The sequence below is a fragment of the Balaenoptera ricei genome, chromosome 9, assembly GCF_028023285.1.
Source record: "Balaenoptera ricei isolate mBalRic1 chromosome 9, mBalRic1.hap2, whole genome shotgun sequence".
Classification (NCBI taxonomy): domain Eukaryota; kingdom Metazoa; phylum Chordata; class Mammalia; order Artiodactyla; family Balaenopteridae; genus Balaenoptera; species Balaenoptera ricei.
Window position 1 is genome coordinate 67,483,623 of NC_082647.1, and position 22,459 is coordinate 67,506,081.

Here is a 22,459-nt window from a genome sequence, read left to right on the forward strand (position 1 = left end):
ATTCTTTATGTTTTTCGTAACTTGGCTTCAACTTTATAGATACTATTTGCTTCATGCATTATGGATTTTAAATATATACTTAAAACTAACAGTAGATCATTAAAATATAGAAATATTGATATTATTAGCTAAACTTGAGTATCCACTAGGAGGAACTGAGTACTTTATCAAGAATATATGAGATTAATGTTTTAAAATATTTAATAAAATATTATCGATATATTGGGATTAGTACTGATAAAAGTGAAATTAAGTTGTGATACGTTGAATGTCATTATGATTATATAATAACTTGGGAACTAGAGGTACAGAATGAATACCATTGTATGATTACAGCTAATTAAATTACTAAGGGCTTTGAAGAAACTAAAACAAAACAGTTTATGTGTGATTTTTCACATCAAAGATTCATGTGAATTTGTCTTCTTTCTTGAAAATGAAGCTGCTTTATAGCCAGTATGGTAAAAATAGATCTAGAAGTAGGATATAGAGAAATACAAAGCAGACTATTTTAATATACTAAAGAAACCATATAGGTGTGAGGATACAAAGACTGTCGAGAACTAATTTTACCTGGGATGGTGGGAGTGCATAAAAATGCCTCACTTTGTTTATTTCCTATATAAGTTGCAAAAATGTGGCATGATGTATGGGAGAACTGGTCAATCATGATGACTATGAATGAATTCTATTTTAAACAAAAATATAGTTTGCAGTGACTGCTTATATTCAAGAGCAGCCTTGGAGATGGCAAACCGATTGGCCGATTTTAGAATTCCTCAGAAATTCTGTTCACAGGTTTGATTCAAAATGCACCTAGCATCATTAACAGGGTCTCCTTTTGAATGTTGTGGATTCTGAAATTCTTTCCTAGCACAGGAATGGCACAGAAGGTACACGCTGATTTAACAGTATTTGGTTGTGTCTAGGACAGGCTGAGGCAGTAAGGATGAATGATGGAAAGGGCCAGCTCTGGAGTCAGATGGGCTTAAGATCACATGCCTATTCTTCTGCTTACCACCTGGGTGACCTTAGACAGTTGATTAACCTATCGACACTGTATCATAAGGTTGCTGCAGAAATTAAATACTTAGTTTAGTATTTAGTATATAGAAAATCATCAACAAATAATGACTTTTACTATTATTGTTTTCGTTGTTACCTGACATCAATCTGCCTACAAATATTTATTAATCAGCTCATTCATTTAAGACAATGATACTGTTTATTAAGGACCAACTATTTTAAGTACTCTACTAGGTACTGTGCTAGTTATTAACTATGCAATGAGCAAGCAACTCTTAATTTTGCCTATACTCTTGTAAGTTCCTTACAAGTTCCAAACTCCATGGTGACTTAAATGAATCTAAGAGTAAAAGATTCATGGCCTAGATCACAGGTAATAACCAATATGGTTAGAAGCCCTGAATTAAAGGAACAAAGGAACTGAGCTTCTCTTAATGAAGTTCTCTTTTGTTCCAGGGAAATAGAGAAAATCAGGCCTCTCTTCTAAAATGATTACTTGAGATCCCAGGATTTATACTTAAGACCTTAATCAGAAAAAATATTAATATATTAAAAATATAAAATATATAGTATATGAATATTGTATTTTATAAATATTACATATGTATAAACATGTATGTGTATCTATGTACTCATACATACACACAAACATGTATTAGTCTTAACATATATTAATTCCAAATATTCTGATTTACAAATCATTTGTTAAAATATTAAATCCATTAGATGGCAAATAATGAGCACACTGAAGTTTCATTTGTTAAATAGTTCTACAAATATGTAGTGATTGCCTCCTATGAGTTGGACATTCTTCTGATGACCTGAAAATAGAGCAGTGAACGAAGCTAACTCTCTGCTCTCATAAAGCATATATTGTAATTGTGTATTCTAATGGACAATAGATCAAAAGTATTTAAATACATATCTAGGCTAACAGGTAAGTGCTTTCAGAAAAAAAGTGTCAGGAAAGAGAAAGCGAATGATGGGAGGGGTGAGGTGGGTTGCTGACTTACTTAGGAAGGCATCTATGATGTCTTGAGGGTAAGTAAGGTGAAATTTGGCCAGATAATTGAAAGAAATGAGAAATGCAGGTAGTCATGAGGGTATCTGGGAGAAGGGCATTCCTGGTAGAGGAAACAGCCAGTGAGTGTCTTAACAAAGGAGTTCAAGGAGAACAGTGGTGATGAGGTCAGAGTAGCTAGTGACATTCAGATTATGCAAGGTCTCGTAGGGCAATGGAAGGACTGTGGCTTTTATTCTAATTGAAACGGTGAACCCAGGAAGGCTAAAGCGTTGAAATATCATAACTTGACTTACTTTTTACCATTTACATATTTTCGTTTTTATCTTCTTTTTCTGTTTATTAAGATATTATTTACATGTAAAAATCATAAAATGTAAGAATACAGATTTATTAATTTTGATCATTTTAGATGAGTGTAACTACCACGACAACCATCATATAAGGTTGTTCCCCTACAAACTGAAATCAAACAAAACAGGTAGGTACTGATCTACATTCTTCCCTCAAATTTATGGACTAGTAATCATAGCTAGAATATGTAAAGAATTTCACAACTCAAGAATACAGTAACAATCACCTAGTAAAAAATAGATTAAAAATTTGAATAGTTCATCAAAGATATAGAAAATTAAAATAAGTACATAAATAGAAGCCCAGCTTCCTTAGTCACAGTGTTAGGAAAATACAAATTAGAACCACAAGAAAAAAAAATCTATACTTATTATTGGTTTGTTCTTATACATTGGTGGATAGAATTCCATTGTGCTTTCTTTTGTTTTCATCAATTCAACAGTTGATGGACATTTGGGTTTTTCTAAATTGGGGCTATTATGAATAATGTCTCTAGAAATATTCACATATAAATATTTGTATGAACATAGGTTTCATTTATCTTGAATGGATGCTTAGGAGGGAATTATTAGGTCATATGGTAAATTTCTATTTAATTCTTAAAGAAACTTCCAAAATGTTTTTTCAAAATGATCGAACTATTTTATAATCTCACAACAATGCTTGAGGGCTCCAGTTTTCCACATCTTTGCCAACACTGTTTAAACTGTTTTTAAATTATAGGTTCTATTAGTTTCTATAGCTGCCTAACACATTACCACAAATTTTGTAGCAAATTTTATTATGATTCTCTTTTATGTGCTGAGTAGTTTTTAATCTCATTGTTTAGAAGACTCTCCTTTTGCCTTAGGCTTTCACCAGTTTAACTATGATGTGCCTACATGTAAATCTCTTTGTATCCTTTGTGGAGTTTGATAAGCTTAGTAGGTATATATATGAACGTTTTTAATCAAATTTGACATGTTTTTAGCCATTATTTCTTCAAAAAAATTTTTTTGCCTCTTTCTCTCCTCTACTTTTATTTAAGAGCATAGAGCACTAAGCAACTAACTCTGCCAGGGGCAATTAAGGAAGATTTCAGTTAGATGGTGACTATAAAGTGTATTAAGCCAAACTACCGGACACTGGATACTTAGAGATACTTATTAAGGAAGAGTGGTGAAACTTAATCTCAGAAATTTAATAATCTATTCAGAAAAGCAAGTAAATGATACATATTTTACAAATAAAATCCAAGGGAAAGAACACATTGAATAAGTGTGGATGAGATAAATAGAAGAAATCTTCTTTCATGAGCAGATGTATAATAGGAATGCCAATAAAATATGTTAAAATATCTACTAAATCTACAACATTTTGTGAATTTCAAACTTAAGTGCCAGTAAATATATATTTATTCAGGTTCACAATAAACTTAACTGATACACAGTATTTTATTAAAAAGGTTAACTTTGATGGTAGATATATAATCCAAACACTACTTGAAGAATTTCCAAATTACCCTTTCCTGTATTAGATTAGAATATATCATAATCTGAACATTCACTCACATACTCATTTTTATTTATATATAAAAGCATATTTAAAAGTTTTATATAAAAAGAGCTGCCATGTTTCCTAATATACAGATGTATTAGGTCCTAAGAGGAGGATTAAAATGTTTCCAGGGCCTATGAAAAATGAGGGAGAAATTATTTTTGCATATATTACCGGTGCTTTTGTATAATTATTTAATATAACCAGATTTTTAATTTAAATTTAATTCATCAGAACATTCTTCTTGATTTTCAGTTAGCCTGACATATAATTTGACATTTGGTTATTTAGAAATTAGTTTTTTTCCCTACTATAGAACAGAGATAATAAGCCTTCCCATTCTCTCCCAATTTACATACCACACTGTCCTGTATAATTTTTTCCAAGAATAGAATATCTTCCAAAAGGAAGATATTGGCTAAAAACTACAAATCCACTTTTTAAATGGAGCCATTATCAAATATAGCCTTCAACTTTAAGTCAAGTTTTATAAAATTATTATCTCCATTTAAAATCTTCCCATACTTTAAAAAATGAAATAAAAATTCTATGACCTATATGACATTTTTCTTTAATATGTAAATATGTTGATTTTAAAAATTAAAATTCTTATTGAAGTTGATGATTGTTATATAGTCCACTGTATATTTCAGAATGGTTGGACTCACCTTGGATGAATAAATCCACCAAATGTATTGTGACTAATCTCTGTTTCAAGACAATAATGTTGATAATAAATCAAGATAAATCTTAATGGGATGCGAGGGAGATGCAAGAGGGAGGAGATATGGGGATATATGTATATGTATAGCTGATTCACTTTGTTATAAAGCAGAAACTAACACACCATTGGAAAGCAATTATACTCCAATAAAGATGTTAAAAAAATTAAAAACATAAATACAAACGAATTCATACAGAAAAAAATAAAATAAAATATGTCATAAAAAATAAATAAATCTAAAGATCTCTAAAAAACCAAAAAAACAAAACAAAACAAAAAGATAAATCTTAATGAAATAAATAGAGAAAGGGAGGCAGTTAGCTTCAGGTGAATGATTTGAGCTAAATGACATTTTTAGTTGACTAAACAGAAATGAAAGGTGGCTTCACACCTTCTGGAGAAAGACTGTTCAAATTTGGATTGAAAATCTACATAGCAATTCTTGGTTCTGAGGCAGGTGGATCCTTCGAGTACTAATACCCATCAGTTCCACTGGGCAGGCTAATTTGTTTAGATGTTTATAGATAGCTAAATCATGTTCTTATTCCCAGGTCTTTCACAATATATCTTTAAGAGAAGTTCAGAGACAGTATTGAGAAGATATTCTCAGATCCATAATTTGCCATAAAATTCTAGTACTTTGGAAGTGTTCCACATCCAGTGGTATTGAAAAATACATATAGTAGAAATCACATCTTTAATTAAATTGATAGCCCCATCATGAAAATTCTGCTACATAATTAATGGCCAAGATACATAAGATTTTGATTAAATCAAATTAGTTATTATAAACAATACATAAATCATGAAACCTAATATTAATTAAAGTCAAATAATTTTACAGATCTTCCTTTTAAAAAATACACTAGGTTCAGTGATGAGAGCACTCTACCACCAGTACTCAATAATTTTTAATGGCAGATACTCAGATTTATTCTTTTGGCCAATCATAAATTAGAAGTCCTTCAACAATAACAGGACAAAGCTGTTACTAGAGATTTATAGGAATTCAACCAGAATTATGTCATTTATTCTTTCTTTCATGCACTAAAAACTTAATGTCTACCAAGTACCAAATATTTTGGTATATGTGTGGAAATCAATTATCTTTACCTCCTAAAGTTCTTTGGTTAGCCTATTCATGATCACAGGTTAGGTCAAAACTAAATCATTTATGTATTTCCTGAGGACAAAGTGATTTGTAAGATCAATATTTAAATTTTCTTCTGATTCCAGTTAATAATTTAGCTAAAGTCATCCTATATTCTGTGTACTAATGATGAGTGACTCTGAAAAGTACAATCATGTCAAACAAATGACAGAGTCTCAAAGGCACAGAAGCCATGTATAGGTTACACATGGCCACAGAGGAACTGCTTTCCAGGAACAAAAGATGCATAATAAGTTGGCTAGGATTTCCATCACATAATCTCCTTAGTTACAAGGTAACATTTAATTCAGAAAAATTCAGTCAATTCAGATCAAAGAAACATTTTTGTATATCCACTCTGTACAGAGCATTTCTTCTGTGTACTATGATGGATGTATGTTGTGCCTTGCAAAGTCCTTAGTATCTGTTAATATCAGCATTTAATAAAAACTAACATTTTCTGAGAATAAAACTATATTTTAGGAACTGTTCTAGGTACTTTACACTTATTATGTCTGAAACCCTATGATAATCCTGAAAAGCTGGATGTTTTCACCCCTCATTTACTGATGAAAATTAGCCTTCACTCATTAAAACTCAAATCCAGACTGACTTCAATGCTTACCCTCCGAAACCTTATACATTGGGTCACAAGAATTCTATATATTAAAAGAAGAGCGACAACAGCAAAAAATCCTACAAGGTAACATAAGAACAAGTAACAAAATGAGGAGTAATAATTTCTGTGGGAGAAATCCATAAGGATTGGAATGGTCAGATGAGGCTTCAAGAAAGAATTAATGGAGAAATGTTAATAGGTTATAGATAAGTGGTTAGAAAGTCAGTAAAATCTAAGTAGACATGATAATAAGCATGGATTATTTGGGACACAGTCGCAGACAACTTTTGTAAGTCCAAAAGATGTGTATATATTTTGTGGACAAATTTGCATAACGGATTTATTCTTATAGCTAAACAGAGCCAGTGAAGGTTGTTAAGCAGACAACTGATAGAGTTTTGGAGGATTAACTGGACACTCTTATTTAAGTTGAGAAAACATGAGCCAGGCAGACCAGTTAGAAGACAATTACAACACTCTAGGCCTGTAGTTGTGTGGTGAGACTGAGTGTAAATTTTAAAAAGCGGGGGGAGAGGGCTTCCCTGGTGGCACAGTGGTTAAGAATCCGCCTGCCAATGCAGGGGACACGGGTTCAAGCCCTGGTCCGGGAAGATCCCACATGCCGTGGAGCAGCTAAGCCCGTACGCTACAACTACTAAGCCTGTGCTCTAAAGCCCACGAGCCACAACTACTGATCCTGCGCTCTAGAGCCCGTGCTCCGCAACAAGAGAAGCCACCGCAATGAGAAGGCCGCACAGCAACGAAGAGTAGCCGCCATTCACCTCAGCTAAAGAAAGCCCACGCGCAGCAACGAGGACCCAACACAGCCAAAAATAAATAAATAAGTAAATTTAAAAAAAAAATTAAAAAACAATTCAGACAACAGATTCCTAGTTAATTAGAATAATGTGAGACAATATCCGTTATATCTGAACAAATGAAAATTTAAAAAACATTTAAGAAAAAAGGGTGGGAATATATCTATAGAAGAATCAGTGTTACTTGGAGACTGGAGGTGAGGTGGGAGGTTTGTGATGTAGTTCAGAATCCATTCATTCAATGTGGCTACGAGTCCTGAAACTTTCAAAAGTATGTTCTAAACTTCCCCCTCTAATTGGCTATGACATTCTGCCAGCTGCGCCCTAACTAGACAGGAAATGGGCCACAATTCTTCTGAAGAAGCAGCTATGAATTTGTCCCAGGTGTTTGAGGAGTGTGATGGAGTTGGGAGTAGGGCTTCAGAGAACGTAATCTCGGATCCTCAGACTTAGTGGAAAGGTCCCCTGTGGTTTTGATGTGATAGGACGGTTTCTTCTAACTAGAGGTGGAGTGAAATAAGGGGACATGGGCTTGTCATTACATTAGCTAAATGCAGGTCAAATGAATGTGTATCAGGGTTGTTAAAATATTATCTAGAATTCATGTCCACTTATAGATTCTATTGCTCAGGAGAATGGGAGTAAAAACAACTGTGACTAAATTTCCTTTTCCTTTGCCCTGATGGTTATCCAGATGGGCAGTGTGATTGATGCCTGTGTTGGGAAGATATGCTATTGGGAACGTGATGCACTGCTTGTTTGGGTCAGACCTCAGGATACAATTATATTTTCCCTTTTCTCCAATCATGACATAATAGTCTCATGTTCTTTCTCTAGTTTCAAATTGTTTGTCTCCCAGTCTCTCTCTCCATACACACACACACACACACACACACACACACACACACACACACACACACACACCATGGAAGTCTTAGTACTGTTGACTCTAGAAAGAGAAGGCACATGTCCTGTAGTCCATCATTCAGCATCCACACATCACACTGGAACCAGGAGGCTGACAGCAATCATTACCCATGAGATGGGCTTGGACCAGGGTTCCCCAAGTCCTGACTACAAGTTAGTCAATTACCTTGAATGCTGAGATTGGCTGTGGTGACTTTAGAAAATTGCTCTTGTTCAATGAAGAATGGCCCCACCTCAAGTCATCTACACCAGGGGTCCCCGGGCTGTGGACTGGTACCAGTCTGCGGCCTGTTAGGTACCAGGCTGCACAGCAGGAGACGAGTGGTGGGCGAGTGAGCGAAGCTTCATCAGCCACTCCCCATCGCTCCCCATCGCTTGCATTACCGCCTGAATCATCCCCCACTCGCCCCCTGTCCGTGGAAAAATTGTCTTCCATGAAACGGTCCCCGGTGCCAAAAAGGTTGGGGACTGCTGATCTACACTGTTGCCTTCAAAAGTGCTTTGAAATCATCACAGGGGATGTGGAATCTCAGGCACTACCCCAGAACTACTGAACATAACCTGAATTTGACAAAGTCCCCAGTGATTTATGTGCATATTGCAAACTGAGAAGCATGTCTTTTCTTAAGTTACTTTGATCATCATTTTTTCAGCTTATACTTTCAACAAATACTGATTGATATAAGTACTACCCCTAATTTAGTTTACTTCTCAGTTGCTCAGGACACTTCTTGAGGCAATGTAGACGCTTAGGACAGATTTTACAACACCATTCCTTGCGGTAACTTTATACTATCAAGGAAAATGCATTAATTGTTTTTCTTCATAATCTCTTCAAATCACTATGAAGAGAACTAGGCACATATTTCATAAGATTTCTAAAAAAACTTTATTTGCAAATCTAGATTTTTAACACAGCACAGTCTCATGGCTGATGAAAGTACAAATTTATTTGACATAACTGCTGGTTACAGTGAAGTCAGCCCAAGATATTTTTCAGAAATGTGTTTCAAAGGTGAGCCATTTGATCTAAAAATATTTATGGAAAATTTATATTCTTGTGGGGTTAGATGGATATCAATTGTGACTAAATTAAGTCTCTGTTAACTACTGGAGGAAAAATACTTAAACATTGCTCGTGACATCACATTAACAATGAATAATTCAGCTGGATTCAATGTAAAAAAGATGTGTAATTTGAAGCTTCTGCCACATGAAATAAAAATTTGTGTCAAGGAAGTCACTCTTAAAATATCAAAAATTATCTTTCCCCCATACAAAAAACTAGTGGAATTATAAGGTAAATAGGGTAAAACATTAAAATACATCAAATATTTAATTATACATATCAATTACATACATTGTTCCTATTCATCTGTTAAAACATCAAGTTGCAAGTAGAATCAGTGTTCAGAAAAATTTGTAGGTCAGAAAATGGCCAAATGTAGAGAAGATTCCAAGTCATTAAACCCCACATTTCAAAACCGGCTGCTGGTAATTTGACCAGTTTGTATTTCTTTGGCATCAGCAGCGGTTCTGCTAAGGCAAAGTAAATGTCATAAAATGTTTTGTTTTCTAGCAGCCATTGGCAAATAATTGGCATCTGTTTTCTGTTGTCTAGCTGCAGTTATGTTTTCTGAAACAGAAGCTTCCATCCCTCATCTAATAACCTGTTGATTTAGGATCCCCTAGGGACCAAAAAAAAAAAACTTGTTTGAGGGGAAATAAATAACCGTGAAAACATGTGGACTTCAGAAACATGGATTGATTCATAGTGCATTCCATCGTAAGAGTGTTTGGACTCATCTGTCTCTAAAAATAAATAAGAACAGGAAATAAGTAACTCTCTTTTGGTAAACCTAAAGCAATGAAGTTTCTGTATGGCAAAGCTGGAAAGAGACAAAGGTCCTTTTAAAAATAATTTTCTTCTCATTCACCTTCGACTACTTTTTGACAAAAGCCAAAAGCGTTAGTTGTTAGAAATAGGGGGGCAAAATCTCCAGAGTGGAGAAATTGGGCTTGCCTTGAATTTAAACACTTTTAAAAGCTCATTTAAGTGGGGGATGTGATTACTTGTAGAGCAGGAAAGGCACTTAGAAATGCAACTGTAGGAGCCTCTCTGTTTTTAATGTTTAAGAGCAGATAAAACGCCACTTTCACTGACTTCAGGCATTCTTCTGGCTGAGGACTAGGCCATTAATAGTCATTAACACTCTTTCAAATGTATTGCCAGAGTGGTAATAAAATCAACACCTAATTTTTATACTGAAGCTCTGCCAAAGTGCATTTGGTCTTATCACTACATAGCGATGTGTGATGTGCTTGCTACCTAAGACATCAACATCAAGGCTGAATAAAAACATAAATCTTTTATGATGTTGAGACATGTTGCTATTTTATTGTAAATCAATATAGATCAATTATTCAAACAATTATTCACTGTTTTCTGAATGAAGGGAGGACAAGCCAGTGGCAGTATAAACTGGGGTCTATTTTCCTATTCTGAGGTGACCATCAACTTGGGTTTTTGAAACAAATCATTCACTGGAAAGCTATCCTTAGAAATTTGATTCCATGCCATATTTCCACTATTTGTCATTTAGGGAAATGTCTCAAATAATCAGTTAACGTGGTGAGCATCTTTTTTTTTTTTTTTTTCATAAAACAATACCTAATCTAACCATAAGTGATGGTGGTCTGAAGTTTTATACTTTAAAGTAAATGGACAGATTTACCAGTTGATGTCCCAGCCCACCCTCCTTTATAATTATGTAATATGAATAATTGATGTTGAGTTGGTCATATAGAATATTCTTCTTGACAGAAGAGAAAAATATATTGACAGATGGAAAGAAGGAAGGAAGGAACCAAGGAAGGGAGGGAGAGAAGGAGAGAAGAAGGAAAGAAAGAAGTCTTCCTTCTTAACCAACTTCATTTAGAATTTCATATTCTTTCTTCTTCCTGACCTTTCTTCACTATTGAAACATATTTGTAGGGTGAAACTACACCTTCCCTTCCCCATGTCCCCCATCAAGCTGTGACTCATGGAGAAAAGAAACAAGTTAGCATGGCAGATAGCGACACCTGTGTCCACACCTTCCCAACACAGACCAGAGCTGCTTACTCAATAACCATCTCTGCCCTACTTAATCTTATTCTTTTCTGATCTCCTTTTCTTCCCAGCCCCACCAGTGACACTGGTCTACCTCCTTCTAGCAACAAATGTGTAGGAGACTAAATGTCGCTGTATAATCCCCAGATAAGAAGATGTATCTTATTTCTAATCTTTGTGTTTTCAAGGACTAATCATTATGACTCATAAGGGCATTATGCTTTTTCATAGAGGATCTAAGTATACAATAGAAGAGATTGAGGAGCATAAAATAAACATTTTACCCTCATCTATTACTTTTGGTAGCTACCAGCAATGGCCTCAAGAGAATTGTCTGCTCATTTTATAGGCCACTACGATTGGGAAGTTCTATATAGTCATTCCATTTTGCTTTGTCTAGAGAACTATGTGGTTATTTACATATTCATTCAACATAATATATAATTATTCAGTTGTTCCTGAGTTCCAAGCAGCATGACAGATCCTGGTTATACTAATATTAACAGGACACAGTCTTTGTCCTGAGAATTCCACATTCTGGAGAAAAAGGAAAATATGATCATAAGCAATAGATTATAATATTTTGAAATTAAGTAGTATGATATATGGTATAAATAAAGGGCTAAGGGAGAAGTAAGACAGTGGTGAATGGCCTCTTTTGACCAAAAGACATTCAACTATTCCTCTACTGCCACTATACAGATCAATGTCTATTTTGGCAGGGAGAATGCAGACAGAGAGCAGTCACATTTAGAGTAAGAAGAAAACTGGTGAACTGGAGAGCTACAGCCAACATTCTGAGACATGTCATTGAGCCTTATCTTCAGAGAATCTGGAAAAACTCTGAATAATGTGGTGTACTTTGAAAATATACACAAAGGCTTTGCTCCACGAAGTCAGCAGTTGAGCCAAGGAAGGGTTAGAACTGAGAATCCAGGAAAGAAGAGGTAATGAATCCCCACCATCTCTTCCATACACAACTGGAGATAGATATCAAAGCTCACTCCACATCCTTACTTCATGGAGAGCCTGCCCTCATTACTATATGCTGGATGTCTTCAAGATTTTCAACTTGGAAACTGAAAGTGGTTAAATTTTAAAAGTGTTTCAGGATCTATACTAAAATGAACTAATTCATTTTTAGATCAATTGCATAAATAACCATAACATTAGTTGCTATTAATTTTAGCCAACAATTAGTTACTGTGGCTGGTCAACAATATTGGAAAATCTCATAGAAAAGATGGTGTATTTAATAGTTTTCAAAGTCAATGTCCTCCTCCCATAGATAATATTTTTATCTCTTTTATAATTACCATTTTCATATGAAGAGTTCACATTTTTAGAAACTTCTAGCTTCTAATACTAAAATATCTTACAGCTTTACTCTAGATCTTATCAAAGGAAGATTTTTTTCCCCCTAATTTTCACTTGTTTTACATAGAAGTAATTCATTAAGTTCTGTTTTGATTGTCAGAGAAAAAAAGGGGTAACATTAAGAAAATACGCTAATAACAGCACTTTAAAGCCTGGTATGACATGAAAAATCATAAGAAATATGAAGGTAAAATTAATATTATTTACTATGTTATAGAATTTTTATTGTTTTCTTGTTAAATAAAATAGATTTTACCTAATGAGCCCTCCCCACAGACATTTCTCCTGACTCCTCTTACCTTTGATTTCAAGTATGTGCACTCTACTTTGGAGTTCTTCCTTTTCTTGAGCTGCCTAAGTGAACAAATTTCAAAGAAAAGAGTCCTTCAGCATAATCTTAGAGGATACCTACTTAAGTATGAAAAAGATAATACAGTAACTCTAATATATTTCCTGTAATTATTAATAAATGACTGAAAACTCGAGGATTGGCATAAAGATGCTCTTTCCCCAGTCACAATATTCTTGCATGAATATTTGGTATATTGTACATTGAAGTGTATCTTAGACAGATGTTTTTGGCAAGGGAGCACGTGCACGATTAACATGAGTTATGCATATGTCTGTTTTTCTAAGGCATTGATTTATGGGTACATTTTAAACTTTATTTTCATCAAAAACTATACTTTAATTTCATAAGCATATTCGTCTTCGAGCTTGTAATCATGTTAGAGGAGTTAGTTTCAGTTAAAACATTCATTTTCCAACTCTCATTATTCAAGGAATGGTACATTTAGAAAAGACATTTGAATTTTTAATAATTCTCTGTGAAAAATATTGTGTTAAGACTTATCTAAACATGCCAATCATATATCAGAAATTAACAATGCATTTAAATATAGTAGGACGTAGAAAGCAGCTATTTTTCTACAATGCAACTATCAAGATTATCCCAACATGTGTGCTTGGGAGGATATCTGCCTTCATTTTATAGCTGACAACAGTAAGAGCCAAGGAAGGCTACAGGATTCCCATGACTGCATAGCTAATTAATGGAGTAACAGGATTAAAACATGGCTTAACTGTATTCTTTCTACAGTTACCCATCTCTGAAAAATAATGAAGTCTATCTAAAACTACCCACTTCAAAATTTATTTGCACATTAACATACTCAGGTCATTTGCCATTTTCATGTGAAATTATTTTATTAGTAGTCATTAGTCATTATAAGCAAAATATAAGAACTAGGTTGAGGATAATCTATATTTATAATATTTATCAAGAAAATATATAAAATAAAGCAATTAGATATATTATAGTTTTTATACAATGTCTTTTGATCTTTAAAGCTCATCTAACTTTGAAAATCCCAAATCTTTATGGATTCCTTGAAGTTGGTTTTAGTTTTTGGTGCAATTCAGTTATTTTTTTCTCATAAAACCCAAGCAAATATGTTATTTAATAAATCTAAATAAAGTTGAGAGTATAATGGTAACAATGCACAGCATAGAAAAATTGATGATCTGTGTCAAATTTTGGTTCAAGAAACAAAATGAAAAATTTTATTTTATGAACAATCCCACTGTTTCCATAGAGGTTCTGAGGATTCCACATATAAGATAAAGCCAGATACTTTATCAGAAAAGTATTTTTAAATCTGCTCTTCAACAGTCATGTTTAAGAAAATTAAAAGGTAAGCCAGGAAATGGGAGAAAATATTTGTGTTACATATATCTGAAAAAAGACTTATCTAGAATATATAAAGAACTGCTAAAATTGTAATTACAGTAACAGAAACAATAATAAACAACTCAATAAAAAATAACTAGAGGACTTGAAGGAAAGGTGTAGAAATGGCCAAAAAGTAGATACAAATGCTCAACAATAACAGTCAACAATACCAGGAAAATGTGAATTAAAACTACTATGTGATAACACTTCATTCACTGGAAGAGCTAAGGAACAAACAAAAAGAACAACATTATGAAGTGTTGGTGAGGATATAGAGAAACTGGAACTCTCATATGTTTCTGCTGAAGTAACACGGCACAACCATTTTAAAAGAAAGGGTTGATACTTTCTTATATAGTGAAATATACACCTACCATGTGACTTAGCAATTCCACTCCTTAGTTTTAACCAAGAGAAGAGTAAGCATATGTTTACGCAAAGACTTATACACAAATGTTCACAGCAGTTTTATTCATAGTAGTCACAACTAGAAACAACCTATATGCCCACAGATAGGTAAATGGATAAACAATGGGGTGATAATCAGCAATAAAAAGAAATGAACTATGGACATATGCAACCGCGTAGAGGAATCTCAAAATTACTGTGTTGCATGAAAGAGCACGTGCAAAGAGTAGTACAAAAGCATCCATGCTGTATGATTTAATTTATATGAACTTCATAAACAGACTAATGAAACTGTATGATAGAAACCAGCGCGGTGGTTGCCTGGGGGCTGGGAATGAGATTGGGGCCACTGACTAGAAAGGGGCATGAGGAATTTTCTTGGGATGGTGGAGATGTGCTATATTTCAATTTTAAGGGTATAATTATTCGTCAAAACTCATTGATCTGTGTGCTTAAAATCTTTGTATTTTATTGTGTGTAAATTAACCACAATATACCAAACAAAGAAAGAAAGGAAAGAACACAATGTGGAAAAAAAGGTAGAGCCAGGGTATAACTTTGGATACTTTTTTCATTGTGTGTTAATTATATTTTTACAATGGCCAATGTACACCTTCAGAATTATGATTTCTGTATCTTATTTATTGATGTTCAAGTATAATAGCAAATAACATTCTTGACACCTGAAAGAGTAATTCCAATTTAATCTGAACTGTATGATTGTTATAATTCCTATGGACATGAGAAAGTGTTTACCTTCCACCTTGTACTTTTATTTTTTGTGTCTTCTCATTCTGTAGAAGTTATCGTAGGGAAGAAAAAATTTGTCTTCTTTCCTTCTAGGTTCTTTGGCTGGCCTAACAATTAAATGGACAAAAGACAGGTTAACAGGAGAAAACGAATGAATATAACTTCTTACGTACAGGAGACCCATAAAAATATGAGACTCAAAGGCAGTTAGGCAAGTGATGTGTATATGCCATTCTGAGCTAAGGAAAGGGCTAGAAGTCTTGGACTTCAAAGGAGAGGAAGGCAGTTCACAGGAAGATGAGGAGAGCAGATGTTTGGTAAACAAATATTTGCCCTGCTATGCAGGTAAATCTCTCAGATGAAGAAGTTACAGCTGGTAATAGCTCTCTTCCTGGTAAAGGCCCCCTTTAGAAGTTCTTTTAGGCAGTTAAGAGGGAGGCAAAAAGCTTTTCTGAGTCTTCTGTGTTTCGGTTGCCTTCAGCTCAAAATAATGTATCTGCCAAACTGGCACATTTGTGGAGGGGCATATTCTGCTCCCCTTCATTATGTAAAATCACTGGGAAAAACAAAATGCCAAATTTTTCTTTCAAATCAGTTTATTCATTCATCTCTTTATACAATGATATGCACTAAGTATTTAATCATATTCCAGAGTAAGACACACGTATTCTCTTCAACTGGGTTGCATAGTTAGTGAGGCAAACAAGCAAACAGAAAATAACGGAACAAGTGATATGATTATATCAGATAAAAGATGGTATGGTGAGTGAAGTGTTTAAAGACAATGCAAGACATTCTAGGGTCACCTACCATACTATGGCGACTACTGTGAAATTTCTTCTGAGGCCTTTGGCAAACTGTTGATAGGTTTTAGTCAGAGACGAAGGTGATTTGGTGTGTGTTTAGAAAGATCTCTGCTGTCAGCTTGTTGAAAAGGAATTGACTGAATCACAACCGCAAGCTGACATTAGTCCAGGCAGCTCTCCAGGCATAGATAACAGTGGCTTGCAACTATTATAGCAGGCAGGGTAGGGAGAAATGAAGAAAGATTTGATGATTGTTGTGATATGACTTGTGTATCTCTCAAACACTTTATTTGAAAATGAGGATGCAGATATTATTATTAGGGTTTTGGGGGGTTGGGGATGACCAAGTGTTACTACTGCATAGACTTAGTTTCTAGAATCTCTCACTGATCTTGTCTTTTTTTTTTTTTTTTTTTTAATTTCAGTGTCAATGAAAATTTGCATACCAAAATTGAAGGCCAGGAATTTTGTATAGGAGCAATCCAGACCCTGAAAGGTGAGTACTTTAGCTTAAGATTTTTATACCTGATGTTTCAATTTCACATTTTTATTTAATAATAAGCTGAAAACCTTGGTGGATGCGTCATAAGTTTTAGGGGAAAAAATTGTTAATCATTAGAAATACTGCCTCTGAGAAAAAGTAAAATAATGTTGCTTTGCTATACAAGAAACCTTTCAAGATGGTCTTCTCAATATTTCAGGAATATATCTCTTTAAATGCAGTCTTAAATCTACCTAATTTTGTGTTTTGGAAGATTTTTCCAGAGAGAGGTCCCATAATATTTTATATTTTTTGAAGATTTCTTTCAAATGTGGTGTTTCAGCTTTTCTTTTACTTCAGTATTGTCTTTTTTCATGTATTTTCAAAATTTATGAACCTGAGGATTTATATTATGTTCTTGAATAGTAACTGAGCAGGCTTCATACTTGCTCCAACTCTGGAAATACTGAGAGTTAAATGTAAACTGGATACGATGCTTTCTTGGGATTTTTTTCTTAGATAGGAAATTCAGTGTTTTGTTTTATTTATTTACTAGATTTAACCTTATACCAGTACTTTAAAATTCAACTCGAATACTTAATATTTTACAAAACATTTCCCAGATCTACATATTGAATTATTTCTTATTTTCTCTTTGATTACACATAATTCATTTGTGTCTTTGATAAAAAACTTATTCACCTATTAATTTGCTTGTTAATTCAACAAACTGCTTAAATATCTACTCTTTGTCAGGCACTGAAATGGGCACTAGATGTATAGTGCTGAGTAAAATAATGCTCCCACTTTCAGGCAGATTACACTCTAATCTATCACATTACTGAAATCTTTCATTGTTTCAACAAATATTTATTGAATGCCTTCTATGTATGAGGCTATTGTAGGCACTTGACAACATCAGTAAAGAACATTTCAAGATATTTGCCCTTATGGGGCTTACATTCTAGCAGGAGGAGATGGTAAATAAACAATGAACATAATAAATATGTAAGTTATAATAAGTTAGATGGTGATAAGTGCTGTGGAATAAAGAAAAGATAGAAGATGTTTCGAAGACCTGAACATACCTGGGAATTGGACAGGAAGAGAGGTGATTGGGGTCAGCCTCACTGGGGTGATATTTGAACAAATACTCGAAAGACTTAAGAGACTTGGGAAGTAGTTATCTGAGGGAAGAACATTCTGGGCAGATGGAATAGCCAATGCAAAGGTCCTAATGCGGAATATGTGGCATGTTAGAGTTACAGCAAAGAAATCAGTTTGCCTAGAGGAGAACAAGCAAGAGAACAGTAGAAAAAGAGCCTGCCAGCAGTGTAAAAAGTTATAGACTGATATAGATCTGTCTGCCCTCTAGAATCTTCCAAGATGTCTTGATAACCTGTTATTTCTGTGTCTTTTGCTGTGGTTCACAAAGATTCCGTGTCTTACATTATGTTGTGTGTGTCTTCCATTCCCCCCTTTATCCTCAGTACACTCTACACAGCTCCTCTCTTTAAAAGTAACTTGCTTGAGTGAACTTCCAAAGTTTTCTTTGGTGTATCATGGAATATGAGGACATAAAGTCACCCTTTTAAGACTGCATACCTTCTGGCTAAATCATAGATAATTAGTAAGAAGGAAATTAAATCCACCTGATTCATTTTTAGCAGCAATCTAAGGGCAAAATAGGTGTTGGGTCAAAATAGGTGTTGCACTTTCTTTTTGTTAAGTACCATGGTCTGGAGAAAAGCCTGTCACAGAGACCAGTGGCTTTCAACTAGTTATAAGACAAGATAGATACTTGCTTTATAAAGCCAATGGCTTTAGAACCTTGCTTTTAGTCTGAGCCAGCGACAGGAAAAAAGATATAAAAGGTATGGTCCAGAAACCTAAGTAACTTACTTTTTGGTTGGACTTGAAAGAAATTTTTCAACTGATTAGTTGTGAGGGTAATCATTGGAGGGTTTATATGCTATTGAATAGAACATCAGTCCCCCTGTAGCTACCAGAAGGAGACCTACTAGCGAAGATGCTCATGAACCAAAACTCTTAAGTACATAACTCATTCCCTCTTATACTTAGCAAAGCAGAATAACACACTGGAGGAAATCAAACTGACCTTCACCCCAAACTCGGAATCTCACTCCCATTGCCATCAGTTTATGCCTAAGGGTTGACTCAGGTTTGTTTTTAACTCTGACTTCCTCACAAGCTCTTGAACCCCCCGACTCCCTCCTTCCCAGCACACTGAAGCTCCCTCCCAAGTCCCTGACATTTCCAGTGAGGGTCACTGTATTTATTCAGTGCCGATAACTGGGAATAAATTCTTACATGTTGGGTAGGATCTTCACTATTGTTTTGCAAATTAGCCAACTGAAACAAAATAGTGATAATGTGTTATTATGGTTAAGGTTAATAAGCTGCTGATTACCTCTAGAGGATACAATTGCAGACACGTTATTTAAAAGGCCTATTTTGCTGAGCTAACTAGTAAATGAACAGAACATTTATGTGCGTGGTGTGTTAACATGAGCATGGAATTTTGAGCCTGGTAGAGCTAGTTCAATGTGTTTTTCGCTCTTCTCTCTGCTTCCTCGTCAATGTCAGCATCATCCTGAGGTCTGGTCCCTGGATTGCTGTGAACTGCCATTTATGATCCATGAGATGTCCAGCAAGTTACTTTACCTCTTTGAGCCTCGGTTAACTTAGTTGCACAGTTTGGTAATGTTCACTTGTCTATTGCTCACAGGAGAGATTGCTATTTAAAACACTTGTTCTCCATCTGGGATCATACATGATAATTTTCCCACTTCCTTGTGTGCCATTTGTAAAAGATAAATTTAACTTTTTTTTTTTTTTTTTTTACTAAAAATAAGGTTTATTACTCTTAACCAAAATGATACTGCCCCTTAGATGTAGTCAAGGCATTACTTGTAAGCTGTCTTGGACACCCTTGGAATCCAAGGCCATTCACTGATCTATTCCTCAGGAATGCAGTACTGTAGTGGATAGATTCCTGGTCTCTACCAGGTAAAGAATGCATTCTTCTAATCCCCCCCCCCACCCCCAAATAATGACTTTGGATATCTTATAAATCCCATTTTGTAGCTACTGAAAATCTGGCTGGACATATCCACATTCAGAATTGCCAGTGACACTCAATAACTGGCTACTTTGAATATGGCATTGACTACCACTAGGCTTTGTCAAACAAGGATTTTTAAAAAGGTATCCAGTGAGTCAGAGGTAGATGTAACTGTTAGTTTGGGGTCCTCTTTGTATGGGAGATGATGGAAGAAATTGTCATAACAACTACTTGAGTTCCTCCCTTTCTTTGCTCCTGAGAGCACATTGCTTCTTTGGTATAACTGATGTTGTTGAATTCCTATCCAGAATCCATTCTACACCTCCCCCTTTTCTAATAGCACCCAGATTTTCCTTCAGGCTTTCATCTTCCTCAGGCAACCTGTACATTTCTGGAGGTGGGCCTGAATCCTTCAACCAATCAACATACCCCATTCTCCAGGGCAGTCACTGGCATGTGACCTGACCCAATTATGGTGATTCTGGGGACTCTCCTATTATCATAAGCCAGAAAACTACCTTTCTATCAGCAACTAAAAGAAAGACTATAAAGCTCCAATCACTCCTGAAAGAGAGCCTAAAGCAACACAGAGAACCAACCTTAGGAAGAAACAAATATGGGGGAGCGTAGAGAAGATATTGGAACCAAAACTGAGTTCCTTATACTTTACTGATCCTCTGGAGAAGCCCACCTTGAAATACACTGGAGTTTTGGAATTCCAGCTAGGAGTTTAAATTTTAAAATTTAAATTGCCTGATATATCTGGGTACCTATCCATGGTTTAGGGGGAATCAATTTGGAACAATTGTAGTGATTCATTGTAAACCTGAATATTTTCTGGATTGGGAATCACATAGTATGCTTCTCCTGGAAGTTTCCACATGAAGAGGAAGAATGAACCCCTATAAAATTTTACAGAATTTTCCAATTCACTAAAGGGATGCTATTCACTCAATCATCATGTAATTTTGATGAACGTATATGACATCAGTAATTACTGTCTTTCTTGAAATTCTTACAAAAATAAATGATGGCTTTGTGGCCCACACTTTCAAGCTGACCTGTGGCTCCTGATTCAGCTGACATGTCTTCATTCACATGGTTTTAACAACAGTGGCAACATCTGGTTTGAGGCTTGACCTGGCTCTGATACACTCTGTCTGTAGAAAGATATAAGGATAATAAGGTTTAGACAGTAATTTTAGCATAATAATCACCAGTTTTGGAAGGCCTCCAGTGACTTCTCAATAGGTCATTTTCCTCTAACATTTGTTATTATAGCACCATGTACAACTCTTTCTTAGCATATGTTTTGTATACTTGTGGGAATAATTGGTTAATGCCTGTTTTATTAACTAATTTCTTATCCCCAAAAGGTAGAGACCGTTGTCTGTAAACACTATTGGCTTCCTAATCCTAGCACATTGTATGGCATTTATTAGGCTCAATATGGATATGTATTGGATGAATGGGTGCAGGGAAAGCTTATAATAGAGTAGGAGATAGTCAAATGAGAAATAATGCCAAAAAGCAGAAGTCAAGTGATAGCCCCATACCTCAAAATGTAAGTCACTTTTGTTTAGTGATCATTCCGACAACTAAGAATGTAAGGGAATAAGTTTTATTCACAATCTAAGTATAATTTGGAGGCAGTAGATACATTCTCTTAATCTATTTAAAAAATTTTAAGAGCATAATTTCATGTGGATTCTGTTTTTCTATTTCATGTGTAAATCACTTCAAATATTAGCTCCAGATGGTGCAGTCTCAAAGGTTTCATATTTACTCACAGTTCAATATTCTTTTCCAAATCAAATGTGAAAGCGGCATTTCATACAAATACTAGTCTTGAAACTGAGCAAAGGTAAGACAGTCCTCAAACCTAGAGACTACTAGGGCCTTCCTTGGTTCTTTCAGGAGACAAAAGGCTCCTAATTGTATGAATATTTTATCCATCCAGGAAGGTATTCAGGTATTCTCCCCGCCCCTTCTTTCCATCTCCTCCTCTCCCTCTCTCCCCGTCTCCCCAGCAAAAGTCAAAACTAGATAATGGGTTAATTGGGAAAGGTTTTCTTATGTTAATCCTTTTTTTTTTCCTTTTAACCATCCCTTACCTTGACCTATACACACATTCAAAGAGAGGGAGAGGAGAAAGAAATGTGGAATGCATTTTGGAATATGACTAGCAGTAATTGAAAAATGTTTCATTTCTCTTTGAATTAAAATTTCACATTGCTTCTTTTTGATGTGTTTAAAAATATTCTACTCGTGATGATGACTATCTTTGTGTGTGTGAGCAGTGCTCAAAAAAACAATGACTGCTCAGTGTGTTGTTGAACCCAAGTTTGTGTGCCTGATGCACAGTGAGGCCAAACAAGCTGAAATGTTGGTGTTTGGAGCAGAGAAAGGTTTATTGCAAGAACTAAGGAAGGAGAATGGGCAGCTCATGCTCAAAAGACCTGAACTCCTGGATGGCTTTCAAGCAAAGGTTTTAATTTTTATTTATTTATTTTTAAAAATTTATTTACTTATT